The sequence below is a fragment of the Cervus elaphus genome, chromosome 18 (assembly GCF_910594005.1).
Source record: "Cervus elaphus chromosome 18, mCerEla1.1, whole genome shotgun sequence".
In the NCBI taxonomy this organism is placed as follows: domain Eukaryota; kingdom Metazoa; phylum Chordata; class Mammalia; order Artiodactyla; family Cervidae; genus Cervus; species Cervus elaphus.
In genome coordinates, this window is record NC_057832.1 from 118233728 (window position 1) to 118245852 (window position 12125).

At 39.7% G+C, this 12125-nt stretch overlaps 1 protein-coding gene across 15 annotated transcripts in view; it reads right to left on the reverse strand.

Annotated features, from left to right (window-relative positions):
- The window catches only part of LOC122674440 (GTPase IMAP family member 7-like), an 89240-nt gene extending 87941 nt beyond the window's left edge, over positions 1-1299 (reverse strand). For 9 of the 15 annotated variants that reach the window (XM_043872747.1, XM_043872751.1, XM_043872750.1 and 6 more), the window contains exon 1: positions 1191-1277. The gene's annotated coding sequence lies outside the window, so the exon portion shown is untranslated. Of the gene's footprint in view, positions 1-1190 lie in introns of all 15 variants that reach the window. The other 6 variants (XM_043872749.1, XM_043872748.1, XM_043872752.1 and 3 more) reach the window with 4 other exon arrangements.
- Between the last annotated feature and the right edge of the window lie 10826 nt (positions 1300-12125).

Here is a 12125-nt window from a genome sequence, read left to right on the forward strand (position 1 = left end):
CTTGGCCTCTGTTGTCACCTTCTTCTGCCTTCAGTCTTACCCAGCATCAGGGTCTTTTCCAAGGAGTCAGTTCTTTGCATCAGGTGGCCAAAGTATTGAAGTTTCAGCTTCAGCATCAGTCCTTCCAGGGAATATTCAGGATTGATTTCTTTTAGGAATGACTGATTTGATCTCCTTGCAGTCCAGGGGACTCTCAAGAGTCTTCTCCTTCACCACAGCTCAAAAGCATCAATATTTTGGCACTCAGCTTTCTTCACAGTCCTGAGGTTAGCTTTCCTTATAAGTCCCCAGGAATATCTTTTGCCTTTGCTGAATATGCTTTTGGGGAGTTTTTGTTGACTTTGAAAATGTGTTTTGGTGCCTGCAGTAGTTCTATCAATCACCTTTCTTACTTACTAGGGGACTAAGGAAGGATAGGGGCTTCCCAGGTGGCTCAGTGGTAAAGAATCTTGCTGCCAACGCAGGAGACACAAGAGATGTGGGCTTGATTCCTGGGTCAGGAGGATCCCCTGGAGTAGGAAATGGTGACCCACTCCAGTATTCTTGCCTGGAAAATTCCATGGACAGAGGAGCCTGGTGTGCTACAGTCCAGGGGGTCATAAAGAGTCGAACATGACTGACTGAGCATGCACACATACAGACAAAGAGAGAGAATTTAGTCCCACATAAGAGTATGTGCCCAGAGAAGGAAATGGCAACCCACTCCAGTACTCCTGCCTAGAAAATTTCATGGATGGAGGAGCCAGGTGGGCTACAGTCCATGGGTCGCAAAGAGTTGAACATAACTGTGTGACTTCACTTTCACTTTCAAGAGTATGTGCATCACGTAGCATCACTGATTCAAGGGACATGAATTTTGAGCAAACTCTGGGAGATAGTGGAGGACAGAGGAGACTGGTTGGCTACAGTCCAGGGGTTGCACAGAGTTAGACACAACTGAATGACTAAACAACAACAGGAGCACATGCAACGAGAGCTGGAGAGTGATGCTTACCGCTTCTCCTGAACTTACTCTATTTGACACTCAAAACATCCTTACTAACTTATGCGTGCGAAGTTACTGTTTCTAGGTCTTGCTTCCCTTTTTCATAATTACTAGAATGCACATGCTCACTAGTCAGTTTCACATGGGCTCTTCCTGTTCCCCACAGGTCCTACTCCCAGACTGACTCCCTATCCCTTACACTCACCTTTCTTGCAGAATTGATGACAGGCTCTAACGTTAGATCCAAGAAGCTCCTGATCTGCTGCCTGCCCTTGGCTGTGGGTGCAGTGACTGGTTTCCTCCCCACCAACACGGAAATCTCTGTGCCACTCAGAGCTCAAGAAGCTCAGGGAGGGGAGGGTCCAGTGGTGATGACTTAAAGAGACAGCAGCATTAACCCATGAACTGGTGGGTATGCAGTATTGTCACTGCATATCCTATCCCATGCTGATTCCCTGGTAGCTCAGCTGGTAAAGAATCTGCCTGCAATGCAGGAGACCCTGGATCAGGAAGATACCCTGGAGAAGAGATAAGCTACCCACTCCAGTCTTCTTGGGCTTCCCTGCTTAGCTCAGTCAGTAAAGAATCTGCCTGCAATGAGGAGACCTGGGTTTGATCCCTGGGATGGGGAGGTCCCCTGGAGGAGGGCATGGCAATCTACTCCAGTATTCTTACCTGGAGAATCCTCACGGACAGAGGAACCTGGAGGGCTGCAGTCCATGGGGTCACAAAGAGTTGGACATGACTGAGCAACAAAGCACATCCTATCCCATAGCTCTGGGCTATGGTAATGTTTTCCAAAGGTTTCTGTGACACCAGCATCTTGTCCCCAACAGGGGCTATAACATCAGTGAGGAAGAGCATTTTAGATTTCTGAGATCTCTTTTTATTTCCAACTTTTGACCAATAATCTTATCTCCATTTGTCTCTTGCTTTTTAGGCATTTTTAAATAAAATGATCTCTTGAGTGTCTCCTTCCCAGGGCAGGAATTTTTGAGTGAACATCAGCGTGGACAATGCCACAAAAGTGGTTCTACCTGCCAGGAACATCACCCTCTAGGTTTATTGAGATATAATTGAATGTAACATCATATACATTTAAAATCCATGCTGTATTGATTTGATATACTTCTACATTGCAAAAATGATTACCATCACAACATTAGCTAACATCTGCATCACTTCACATAATTACCATTTATTTTTGGTGGTGAGATCTACTATTTCGGCAACATTCAAGTAGGTAATACCAAATTGCACTATAATCACTGTGTGTGTACCTACTCATCTTCTCCCTGGAGGTTTGTACTCTTTGACCAACATCTTCAAATTTCTCCCACCCACCAGCACCTAGTAACCACCATTCTACTCTCCATTTCAAGGAATTTGACTTTTTAAAATTCCACATTAACAAGTGATACCATATAGTATTTGTTGTTCTCTGTCTGACTTATTTCACTTAGTAAATGCCCTCAACTGCACACAATTGCACTCACCCCACATGCTAGCAAAGTAATGCTGAAAATTCTCCAAGCAAGGCTTCAACAGTACATGAACTGTGAACTTCCACATGTTGAAGCTGGATTTAGAAAAGGCAGAGGAACCAGAGATCAAATTGCCAACACCCGTTGGATCATAGAAAAAACAACAGAATTCCAGAAAAACATCTACTTCTGTTTCATTGACGACACTAAAGCCTTTGACTGTGTGGATCAAAACAAACTGTGGAAAATTCTGAAAGAGGTGGGAATACCAGACCACCTTACATGCCTCCTGAGAAAGCAAGGACAACAGTTAGAACTAGATGTGGGACAACGGACTGGTTTCAAATTGGGAAAGGAGTACGTCAAGGCTGTATATTGTCACTCTGTTTATTTGACTTATATGCAGAGTACATCATGAGAAATGCCAGGCTGGATGAATCACAAACTGGAATCAAGATTGCCAGGAGAAATATCAATAACCTCAAATATGCAGATGACACCACCCTTTTGGCAGAAAGTGAGGAGGAACTAAAGAGCCCCTTGGTGAGGGTGAAAGAGGAGAGTGAAAAAGCTGGCTTAAAACTCAACATTCAAAAAATGAAAATCATGGCACCTGGTCCCATCACTTCATGGCAAATAGATGTGGAAACAATGGAAGCAGTGACAGACTTCATTTTCCTGAGCTCCAAAATCACTGCAGATGGTGACTGCAGCCATGAAATTAAAAGATGCTTGTTCCATAGAAGAAAAGCTCTGACCAACCTAGACAGTATATTAAAAAACAGAGACATTATTCTGCCAACAAAGGTCCATCTAGTAAAAGCTATGGTTTTTTTCAGTAGTCATGTATGGATGGGAGAGTTAAACCATAAATAAGTCTGAGCATTGCAGAATTGATGCTTTTGAACTGTGGTGTTGGAGAAGACTCTTGAGAGTCCTTGGACTGCAAGGAGATCCACCAGTCAATCCTATAGGAAATCAGTCCTGAATATTCACTGGAATGACCAATGCTGAAGCTGAAACTCCAATACTCTGGCCATCTGATGTGAAGAACTAACTCGTTGGAAAAGACCCCAATCCTGGGAAAGACTGAAGGCAGGAGGAGAAGGGGATGACAGAGAACAAGATGTTTGGATGGCATCACTGATTCAATGGACATGAGTTTGAACAAGCTCCAGGAGTTTGTCATGGGCAGGGAAGCCTGGCATGCTGCAGTTCATGGGATTGCAAAGAATCAGACATAACTGAGTTACAGAACTGAAATACCCTCAAGTTCCATCCATGTTGTTGTAAACAGTGAGATGTCTTTCTCTCTTGTGGCTGAACACACACACACACACACACACACACACACACACACACACACACACACACACACACGGCTTCCCTGATGGCTCAGTCGCAAAGAATCTGCCTGCAGTGCAGGAGTTGCAAGAGACGTAGGTTTGATCCCTGGGTCGGAAAGACCCCCCTTGAGGAGGAAATGAGAACCCACTCCAGTATTCCAGTCTGGTAAATTCCATGGACAGAAGATCCTGGCAGGCTGCAGTTCATGGGGTCACAAAGAGTCAGACCCTACTGAGCACATGTATATATATGCATACACTCTATATCACCTTTATCCATTCATCCATAGACAGAACCTTAGGTTGTTTATGTATCTTGGCTATGTGAATAATACTGCAGTGAAGATGGGAGTGCAGATACCACATCAAGATTCTGGTTTCCTGTCCTTTTGATAGATATCCAGAAGTAGGATTGTTCAACATGTAGTAGTTACATTTTTAATTTTTTGAGGAACCTCCGTACTGTTTCCCATAGTGACTGCACTAATTTGCTTTCTTACCAATAGTGCACAAAGGTTCCCTTGTCTCCATATTCTCACCAACACTTGTTATTGCTTGTCTTTTTTAAAATTTATTTTTAATTGAAAGATAATTGCTGTATATTGTCACTCTGCTTATTTAACTTACATGCAGGGTACATCATGAGAAATGCTGGGCTGGCTGAAGCACAAGCTGGAATCAAGATTTCCAGGAGAAATATTAATCCCTTCTGATATGCAGAAAGAGGAGAGTGAAAAAGCTGGCTTAAAACTCAACATTCAGAAAACTAAGATCATGGCATCTGGTCCCATCACTTTATGGCAAATAGGTGGGGAAACAGTGGAAACAGTGACAGATTTTATTTGAGGGGGCTCCAAAATCACTGCAGATGGTGACTGCAGCCATGAAATTAAAAGACACTTGTTCCTTGGAAGAAAAGCTATGACAAACCTAGACAGCATAATAAAAAGCAGAGATATTACTTTGCCAACAAAGGTCCATCTAGTCAAAGCTATGGTTTTTCCAGTAGTCATGTATGGATGGGAGACTTGGACCATAAGGAAAGCTGAGTGCCGAAGAATTGATGCTTTTGAACTGTGGTGTTGGAGAAGACTCTTGAAGAGTCACTTGGACTGCAAGGAGATTCAACCAGTCCATCCTAAAAGAAAGCAGTCCTGAATATTCATTGGGAGGACTGATGTGGAAGCTAAAACTCCAATACTTTGGCCACCTGATAACAAAGAACTGACTCATTTGAAAAGACCCTGATGCTGGGAAAGATTGAAGGTGGGAGGAGAAGGGGACAACAGAAGATGAGATGGTTGGATGGGATCACCGACTCAATGCACATGAGCTTGAGTAAACTCCAGGAGTTAGTGATGGACGGGGAGGCCTAGTATGTTGCAGTCCATGGGGTCGCAAAGAGTCGGACACGACTGAGTGACTCAACTGAACTGACTGACTTGCTTTACAGTATTGTGTTGGTTTATGCCAAACATCAACATGAATCAGCCATAGGTTTACCTTATTATTGATTGTCTTGTTGATGATGGCCTTCTAACAGGTATGAAATGATATCTCATTGTGGTTTTGATTTGCATTTCCTGGATGATTAGCAGTGTTGAGAATATTTTCAATTATCTGTTGGCCATGTGCATGTCTTCTTTGGGAAAATGTCTATTAAGTCTGTCCGATCATTTTTAAACTGAATTGCTTATTTCTTTTGCTAGAGAGTTGTATGAATTCCTGGTATACTTCTTTATTTTTACCCCTTATCAGATATTTGATTTAACAAATATTTTCTCCCATTTCATAAGTTGCCTTCACATTTTGTCGATTGTTTCTTTTGTTGTGCAGAAATTTTTTACATTGATATAATCTCACTTATTGATTTTTACTTTTTTAAAAAATATTTTTTCCACAGTATTTATTTATTTGACTGCACTGGGTCTAAGATTTTTGCTTTTGTCACTTGTGCTTCTGGTGTCAAATTCAAAAAATCATTGCCAACCTGAGGTCAAGGACCTTACCCACTATGTTTTCTTCTAGGAGTTTTGTGGTTTTAAGTTATATGTTCAAATCTCAGTCCATTTTGAATTGATTTTTGTTTTTGGTGTATGATATGGCAACCCACTCTAGTGTTCTTGCCTGGAGAATCCCAGGGATGGGGGAGCCTGGTGGGCTGCTGTCTATGGGGTCACACAGAGTCAGACATGACTAAAGCGACTTAGCAGCAGCAGCATAGGCATCCAATTTCATTCTTTTGCATGTGGCTGTCTAGTTTTTCCAAAACCATTTATTGAAAAGATACTTATTTCCCCTCTGTATACTCTTGGCTCATTTGTAGTAAACTGATTTACCGTATACACATGGGTTTATTTCTGAGGTCTGTGTTCTGTTCCATGTGTCTGTTTTTGTGACAATACTATACCATTTTAATTAGTATAGCTTTGTAATATGGTTTTAAATCAGAAAGTGTGATGCCTCTAGTTTTGTTCTTCTTTCTTTTTTTTTTTTTTTTTTAATATTTATTCATTTATTTGGCTGCACCAGGTCTTAGTTGCAGCATGTGGGATCTAGTTCCCTGACCAGGGATCGAACCTGGGCCCCCTGCATTGGGAGCTCAGAGTCTTAACCACTGGGCCAGCAGGGAAGTCCCTTGTTCTTCTTTCTTAAAACTGCTTTGCCTATTTGAGAATTTTTGTGCTTCCTACAAGTTTTAGCATTGTTTTTTCTATTTCTGTGAAAAACACCATTGGAATTCTGATAGGAATTGCATTGAATCTGTAGATCTCTTTGGGTAGTATGGACAATTTTTACAATATTAACTCTTTCAATTCATGAACATAGAATACCTTTTCATTTATTTGTGGTTTTAATTCCTTTTATTAATGTCTTGTTTTCAGTGTACAGGTCTTTCACCTCTTTAGTTAAATTTATTCCCAGATGAGTTATTCCTTCTGATGCTATTGTAAATGAGATTGTTTTCTCTTTCTGATAAATCATTATCAGTGTACAGAAATGCAACTGATTTTTGTATATGATTTTTTAATCTGCAATTTTACTTAATGTGCTTATTACTTATCACATTTTTGGTGGGGTCTTAAAAATTTCCTGTACATAAGATCATGTCATTTGAAAATAGAGACAGTTTCACTTCCTTATGACTTAGATGTCCTTTATTTCTCTCTTACTTAATTGCTCTGCCTAGGACTCCCAGTACTACATTGAATAAATGTAGCAAGACTGAGCATCCTTGTAATTTTCCTGATTTTACAGAAAAAGCTTTTCACTGTTGAGTATGACAGCTGTAGGCTTGTTGTATAGGGTCTTTGCTATGAGAGGTATGTTCCCTTTGTATCCAGTTTGTTCAGAGTTTGTATCATGAAAGGACATTGAATTTTGTCAAATGCTTTTTCTGTATCTATTGAGATGATCACATGGTTTTTATTCTTCACTGTGTTAGTGTAGTGAATCACATTGTGGATGTTGAACCATCTTTGTCGCCCTTATTTCCTTGTTTTTGAATAGTGTATTTTCTTACCTAATTGCTCTAGTTAGAACCTCTGGTAAAAAGTTGAAATGAAGTGATGAGAGCAGATATCCTTTTCTTATACCTAATCTTAGCAGGAAATTTTTCAGTCTCTCATCATTAAGTATGGTACTAGTTAGAATTTTCACAGATGACTTTTTACCAGGTTGGAAATGTCTTTCTCTTTCTAGTTTGAGTGTTTTTATTATACTATGAAATGACGTTCATTTTTCTCAAATACTTTTCTAAATCTATTGAAATAATCTTTCTTTATACTATTGATATGGCTTACTAAATTAATTATTATATCAATTGATATTAAGCCAGTATTTCTTCCTGAGGTAAATTTCACTTGTTCTCGGTGTATACTTTTCATATAACTGCTGGGTTCACTTTGCTTTTATTTTGTGGATGATTTTTGCATCTATATTCATAAGATATATTGGCATGTAATTTTCTTATATGGATGTGTCTTTTTCTGACTTGGTATCAGAATAATACTGGCATCATGCAATGAATTTAAAAGTGTATTTTTCTGTTTTTGGAAGAGTTTGTGAAGAATTGGTACTAATTCTTAGATATCAGGCAGGATTTATCAGTGAAGTCATTTGGGTCTGCATGTATTTTTGCTTTGGGGTTTTTTTTTGGTAAAAATATTTTTTATTGGTACTTGAATTTCTTTATGAATTATAGATCTATTCAGAATTTCTATTTCTTCCTGATTCAATTTTGATAGCTTATTAATTAGTTCATTTTATCTAAGTTATCTAATCTTGGGAGCATAAAATTGTTCATGATATTTCCATGTAATTGTTTCATTTCTGAAAGCTCAGTAACAATGTTTCCTCTTTCATTTATGATTTTAGTTATTTAATTCTCCTCCATATATTTTTGGACAAGCTATCTAGAGATTTATCAATTTGTTCATATTTTTAAGAAAACAAGTTTTGGTTTTGTTAATTTTCTATTTTCTAGATCAATAATTTCCATTCTAATCTTTACTATATCCCTCTTCTGGTTGCTTTAGGTTTAGTGTGCTTTTCATTTATTACTGTTTTAATATGAAATATCATGTTACTGGTTTGAAATCTTTGTTTAATATAGGTATTCCCAACTATGAAATCTCCTCCAAGCATTGTTTTAGCTGCACTCTCTAAGTTCTGCCATGTTGTTTTTTCATTTTCACTCATCTCAAAGTATTTATAATTTCCTGTTTGGTCTCTTTTTTGACTCATTGGTTATTTAAGATTGTGTAGTTTAATATCCACATATTACTGAACTCCTCATTTTTTTCTGTTATTTTACTCCATTTTGGCTGGAAAACTTACTACGTATGATTTCAAGCCTCTTGGGCTTCCCTGGTGACTCAGTGGTAAAGACTCTACCTGCCAATGCAGGAGACATGGGTTTGATCCCTGGGTTGGGAAGATCCCCTGGAGAGGGAAATGGCAACCCATTCCAGTATTCTTGCCTGGGAAATCCCATGGAAAGAGGAGCCTAGTGGGCTACAGTCCATGGCATCACAAAAGAGTCAGATACAATTTAGCAACTAAACAGTGACAACAACACAAACTTATCATAGTTTGTTTCATGTCCTTATAGATGATCTAATTAGGAGAATATTCCTTGTGCACTTGAAAAAAAAATGTGTAATCTGCTGCTGGTGGTGGAGTATTCTTGTATTAGACCTAGTTGATTTATAGTGTTTCTCACATTTTTTATTTCTTTGTTGGCCTTCTGATTGATTGATCTATGCATTATCCGAAGAATTGATGCTTTTGAACTGTGGTGTTGGAGAAGACTCTTGAGAGTCCCTTAGACTGCGAGGAGATCCAACCAGTCCATCCGATAGGAAATCAGTCCTGAATATTCATTGGGAGGACTGATGTTGAAGCCGAAACTCCAATACTTTGTCCACCTGATACAAAGAACTGACTCATTTGAAAAGACCCTGATGCTGGGAAAGATTGAAGGTGGGAGGAGAAGGGGACGACAGAGGATGAGATGGTTGGATGGCATCACCGACTCAATGGACATGAGTTTAAGTAAACTCCAGGAGTTGGTGATGGACAGGGAGGCCTGGGGTGTTGCAGTCCATGGGGTCACAAAGAGTCAGACACGACTGAGTGACTGAACTGAACTGAATTCCCTGCAGTGCAGGAGTCCCCAGGTTGATCCCTGGGTCAGGAACATACCCTGGAGAGGGAAATGGCAGCCCACTCCAGTATTCTTGCCTGGAAAATCCCATGGACAGAGGAACCTAGTGGGATCACTCCATGAGATCACAAGAGTTGGACTAGTCGCTAAACTAAACCACCACCAGGCTCTTTTGGTGATGTATGTTTCTCCCACCCATTCCTGTCCATTTTGCTGTTGGGAGAAATACCAACAACCTGAGATATGCAGATGATACCACTCTAATGGAAAAAAGTGAAGAGGAACTAAAGAGCCTGTTGATGAGGAAGAAAGAGGAGAGTGGAAAAGTTGGCTTAAAACTCAATTCTCAACAAATCTAAGATCATGGCATCTGGTCTCATCACTTCATGGCAAACAGAAGGAGGAAAATTGAAAACTGTGCCAGATTCTATTTTCTTAGAATCCAAACTCACTACGGACAATGATTGCAGCCATGAAATTAAAAGACACTTGTTCCTTGGAGGGAAAGCTATGACAAACCTGGACAGCATATTAAAAAGCAGGGGCAGCACTTTGCCAACAAAGGTCCAAACAGTTAAAGCTATGGTTTTTTCACTAGTCATATATGAATGGATATGAGAGTTGGACCATAAAGAAGACTGAGAACTGAAGGATTGATGCTTTAGAATTGTGGTGCTAAAGAAGATTCTTGAGAATCCCTTGGACTGCAAGGAAATCAAACCAGTCAATCCTGAAGAAAATCAACCCCGAATATTCATTGAAAGGACTGATCCTGAAGCTCCAATACTTTGGCCACCTGATGCAAAGAGCTGACTCATTGAAAAAGATCTTGATGCCGGGAAAGATTGAAGGCAAGAGGAGAAGGGGGTCACAGAGGATGAAATGATTAGATAGCATCACCGACTCAAAGGGCACGAAGTAAGCAAACTCTTGGAGATAGTGGAGGACGGGGGAGCCTGGCATGCTACAGTCCATGGGGTTGCAAAGAGTTGGGCATGACTTAGCAACTGAATAACAACAATAACAATAACAAAAATTTCCCCTACAGTATGAAATCTCTGATGTTGCTCCTCAGAAGGTGCAGTCACTGGCATTTTCACAGTTACCTGGGATGACAATAGTTTTAGCAGTGCTCTCTCTGAGAGTTTCTTTCCCTAATCTCTCTGCTTATCTGTGTGTCTCTATTGGTATTATACCCAGCTGTTAGGCTTACTTGTTGCCAGTTGATTGCGCTCTAATTTTTAACAATGCCCATGAACATAAATTGGTCCACAGTCTTATCTAATTAAATTTGGTTTACTTTGCAGTGATAGTTTTCTTGACCAGCTTTTTAGGTTTCTCTGATCCTAGAAGGACTCTTCTTACCTGTTTTTCTAGTTCTTGCAGGTAAACTTGCTGGCCTATGGTTTCCCTTATGGCTCTCTTTAAATTACTTACCACTAAAATCTGTATCATTTGCAAGAGAACACTTTGACCTGAGCTTACTACCCTATGTTTCAAATTTCCTTTGGGGAGGGCTTTGGAATTTTAAGTTATTATGAACTTCTTTTCTTCCTGAACAAAATCTTTGAGTCACAGCTCTAGGCCAAGAACAGGGGATTGTAGCCTTTGGTCTTTTCAACTTGCCTCTCCTAGAATAAAATCTTCATCCTATGAAGGAGCTGGACCTGTCATGCCTGGAGTAGAGCCTCTGCTCTATCATAGAGAAGCTGCAGGGTACTGCTAGCTGCACTCACCATGAATTTAGTCTCTGGAACTCAGAGTTGGAGGGAATGCTGTTCCTATTGGTAAGATACTATACTCTTGATGAGTAGCTATGGGGAGAGGGAGCCTCATCTTCTTGGCCACTCCTGCCCAGAATTCCTTCAAGCTTAGCTGATGGTGATTTGGGGAAGGAGGAATTTGGTCATGGCTCAAGTATAATGCAGACTTTCACTGTTCTAAGATTCAGTAGACTTTTTTTTGACTAAATGTTTCTTTGTTATATAATCATAGGACAATGTTTAGAGATTTCATTATTTTTTTAAAATAATGTTCACCAGTTATGGTAGTTCACCAGTAATAAGTTTGCAGGGCTTCTCATGATGCGTTGTGAAGCTGGAAACTCTGTCAGTAGTTTTAAATTAAATTTTGGTCACATTGCTAGCTCCCCTCTTGTTCCTTCCTGCCATGTGCATGGGTTTTACATAGTTTACTTTCCCCTTCTTGTTGTTCTTTATTGTAGTTGAATAAAATATAGCTAACAGGGACCTATGTGATGGCTGCCATTGTCTTCCAGGTTGCTATTTTATTTGGAACTCTTGGTTCTCCACTAAATGCAAATATGTTACACTCATAGAGGATCAGATAAATTCTAGTGTCTCCTTATATTTCCAAATAGTCATGTGTGACCTCCCAAAGTTTAGAAATAAGTCATTTAAGTACCACTTTCAAGTTACATATTTTCATGATAAATAATAATCAAAAGCAATAAGGCTATTCAGCTATTTACTAGCTACCTAGGCTTTGAGAACTTCATTGTTAGGATTTTGAAAGAAGTTTGTCATGTGATATACTGAGGCATCCATTGCAGTTGTTCCTGCACCCCTTGTTAAAACTTTAATTATAGCATCCATCTTCAGTAAGAAAGCACTGAAAAACAT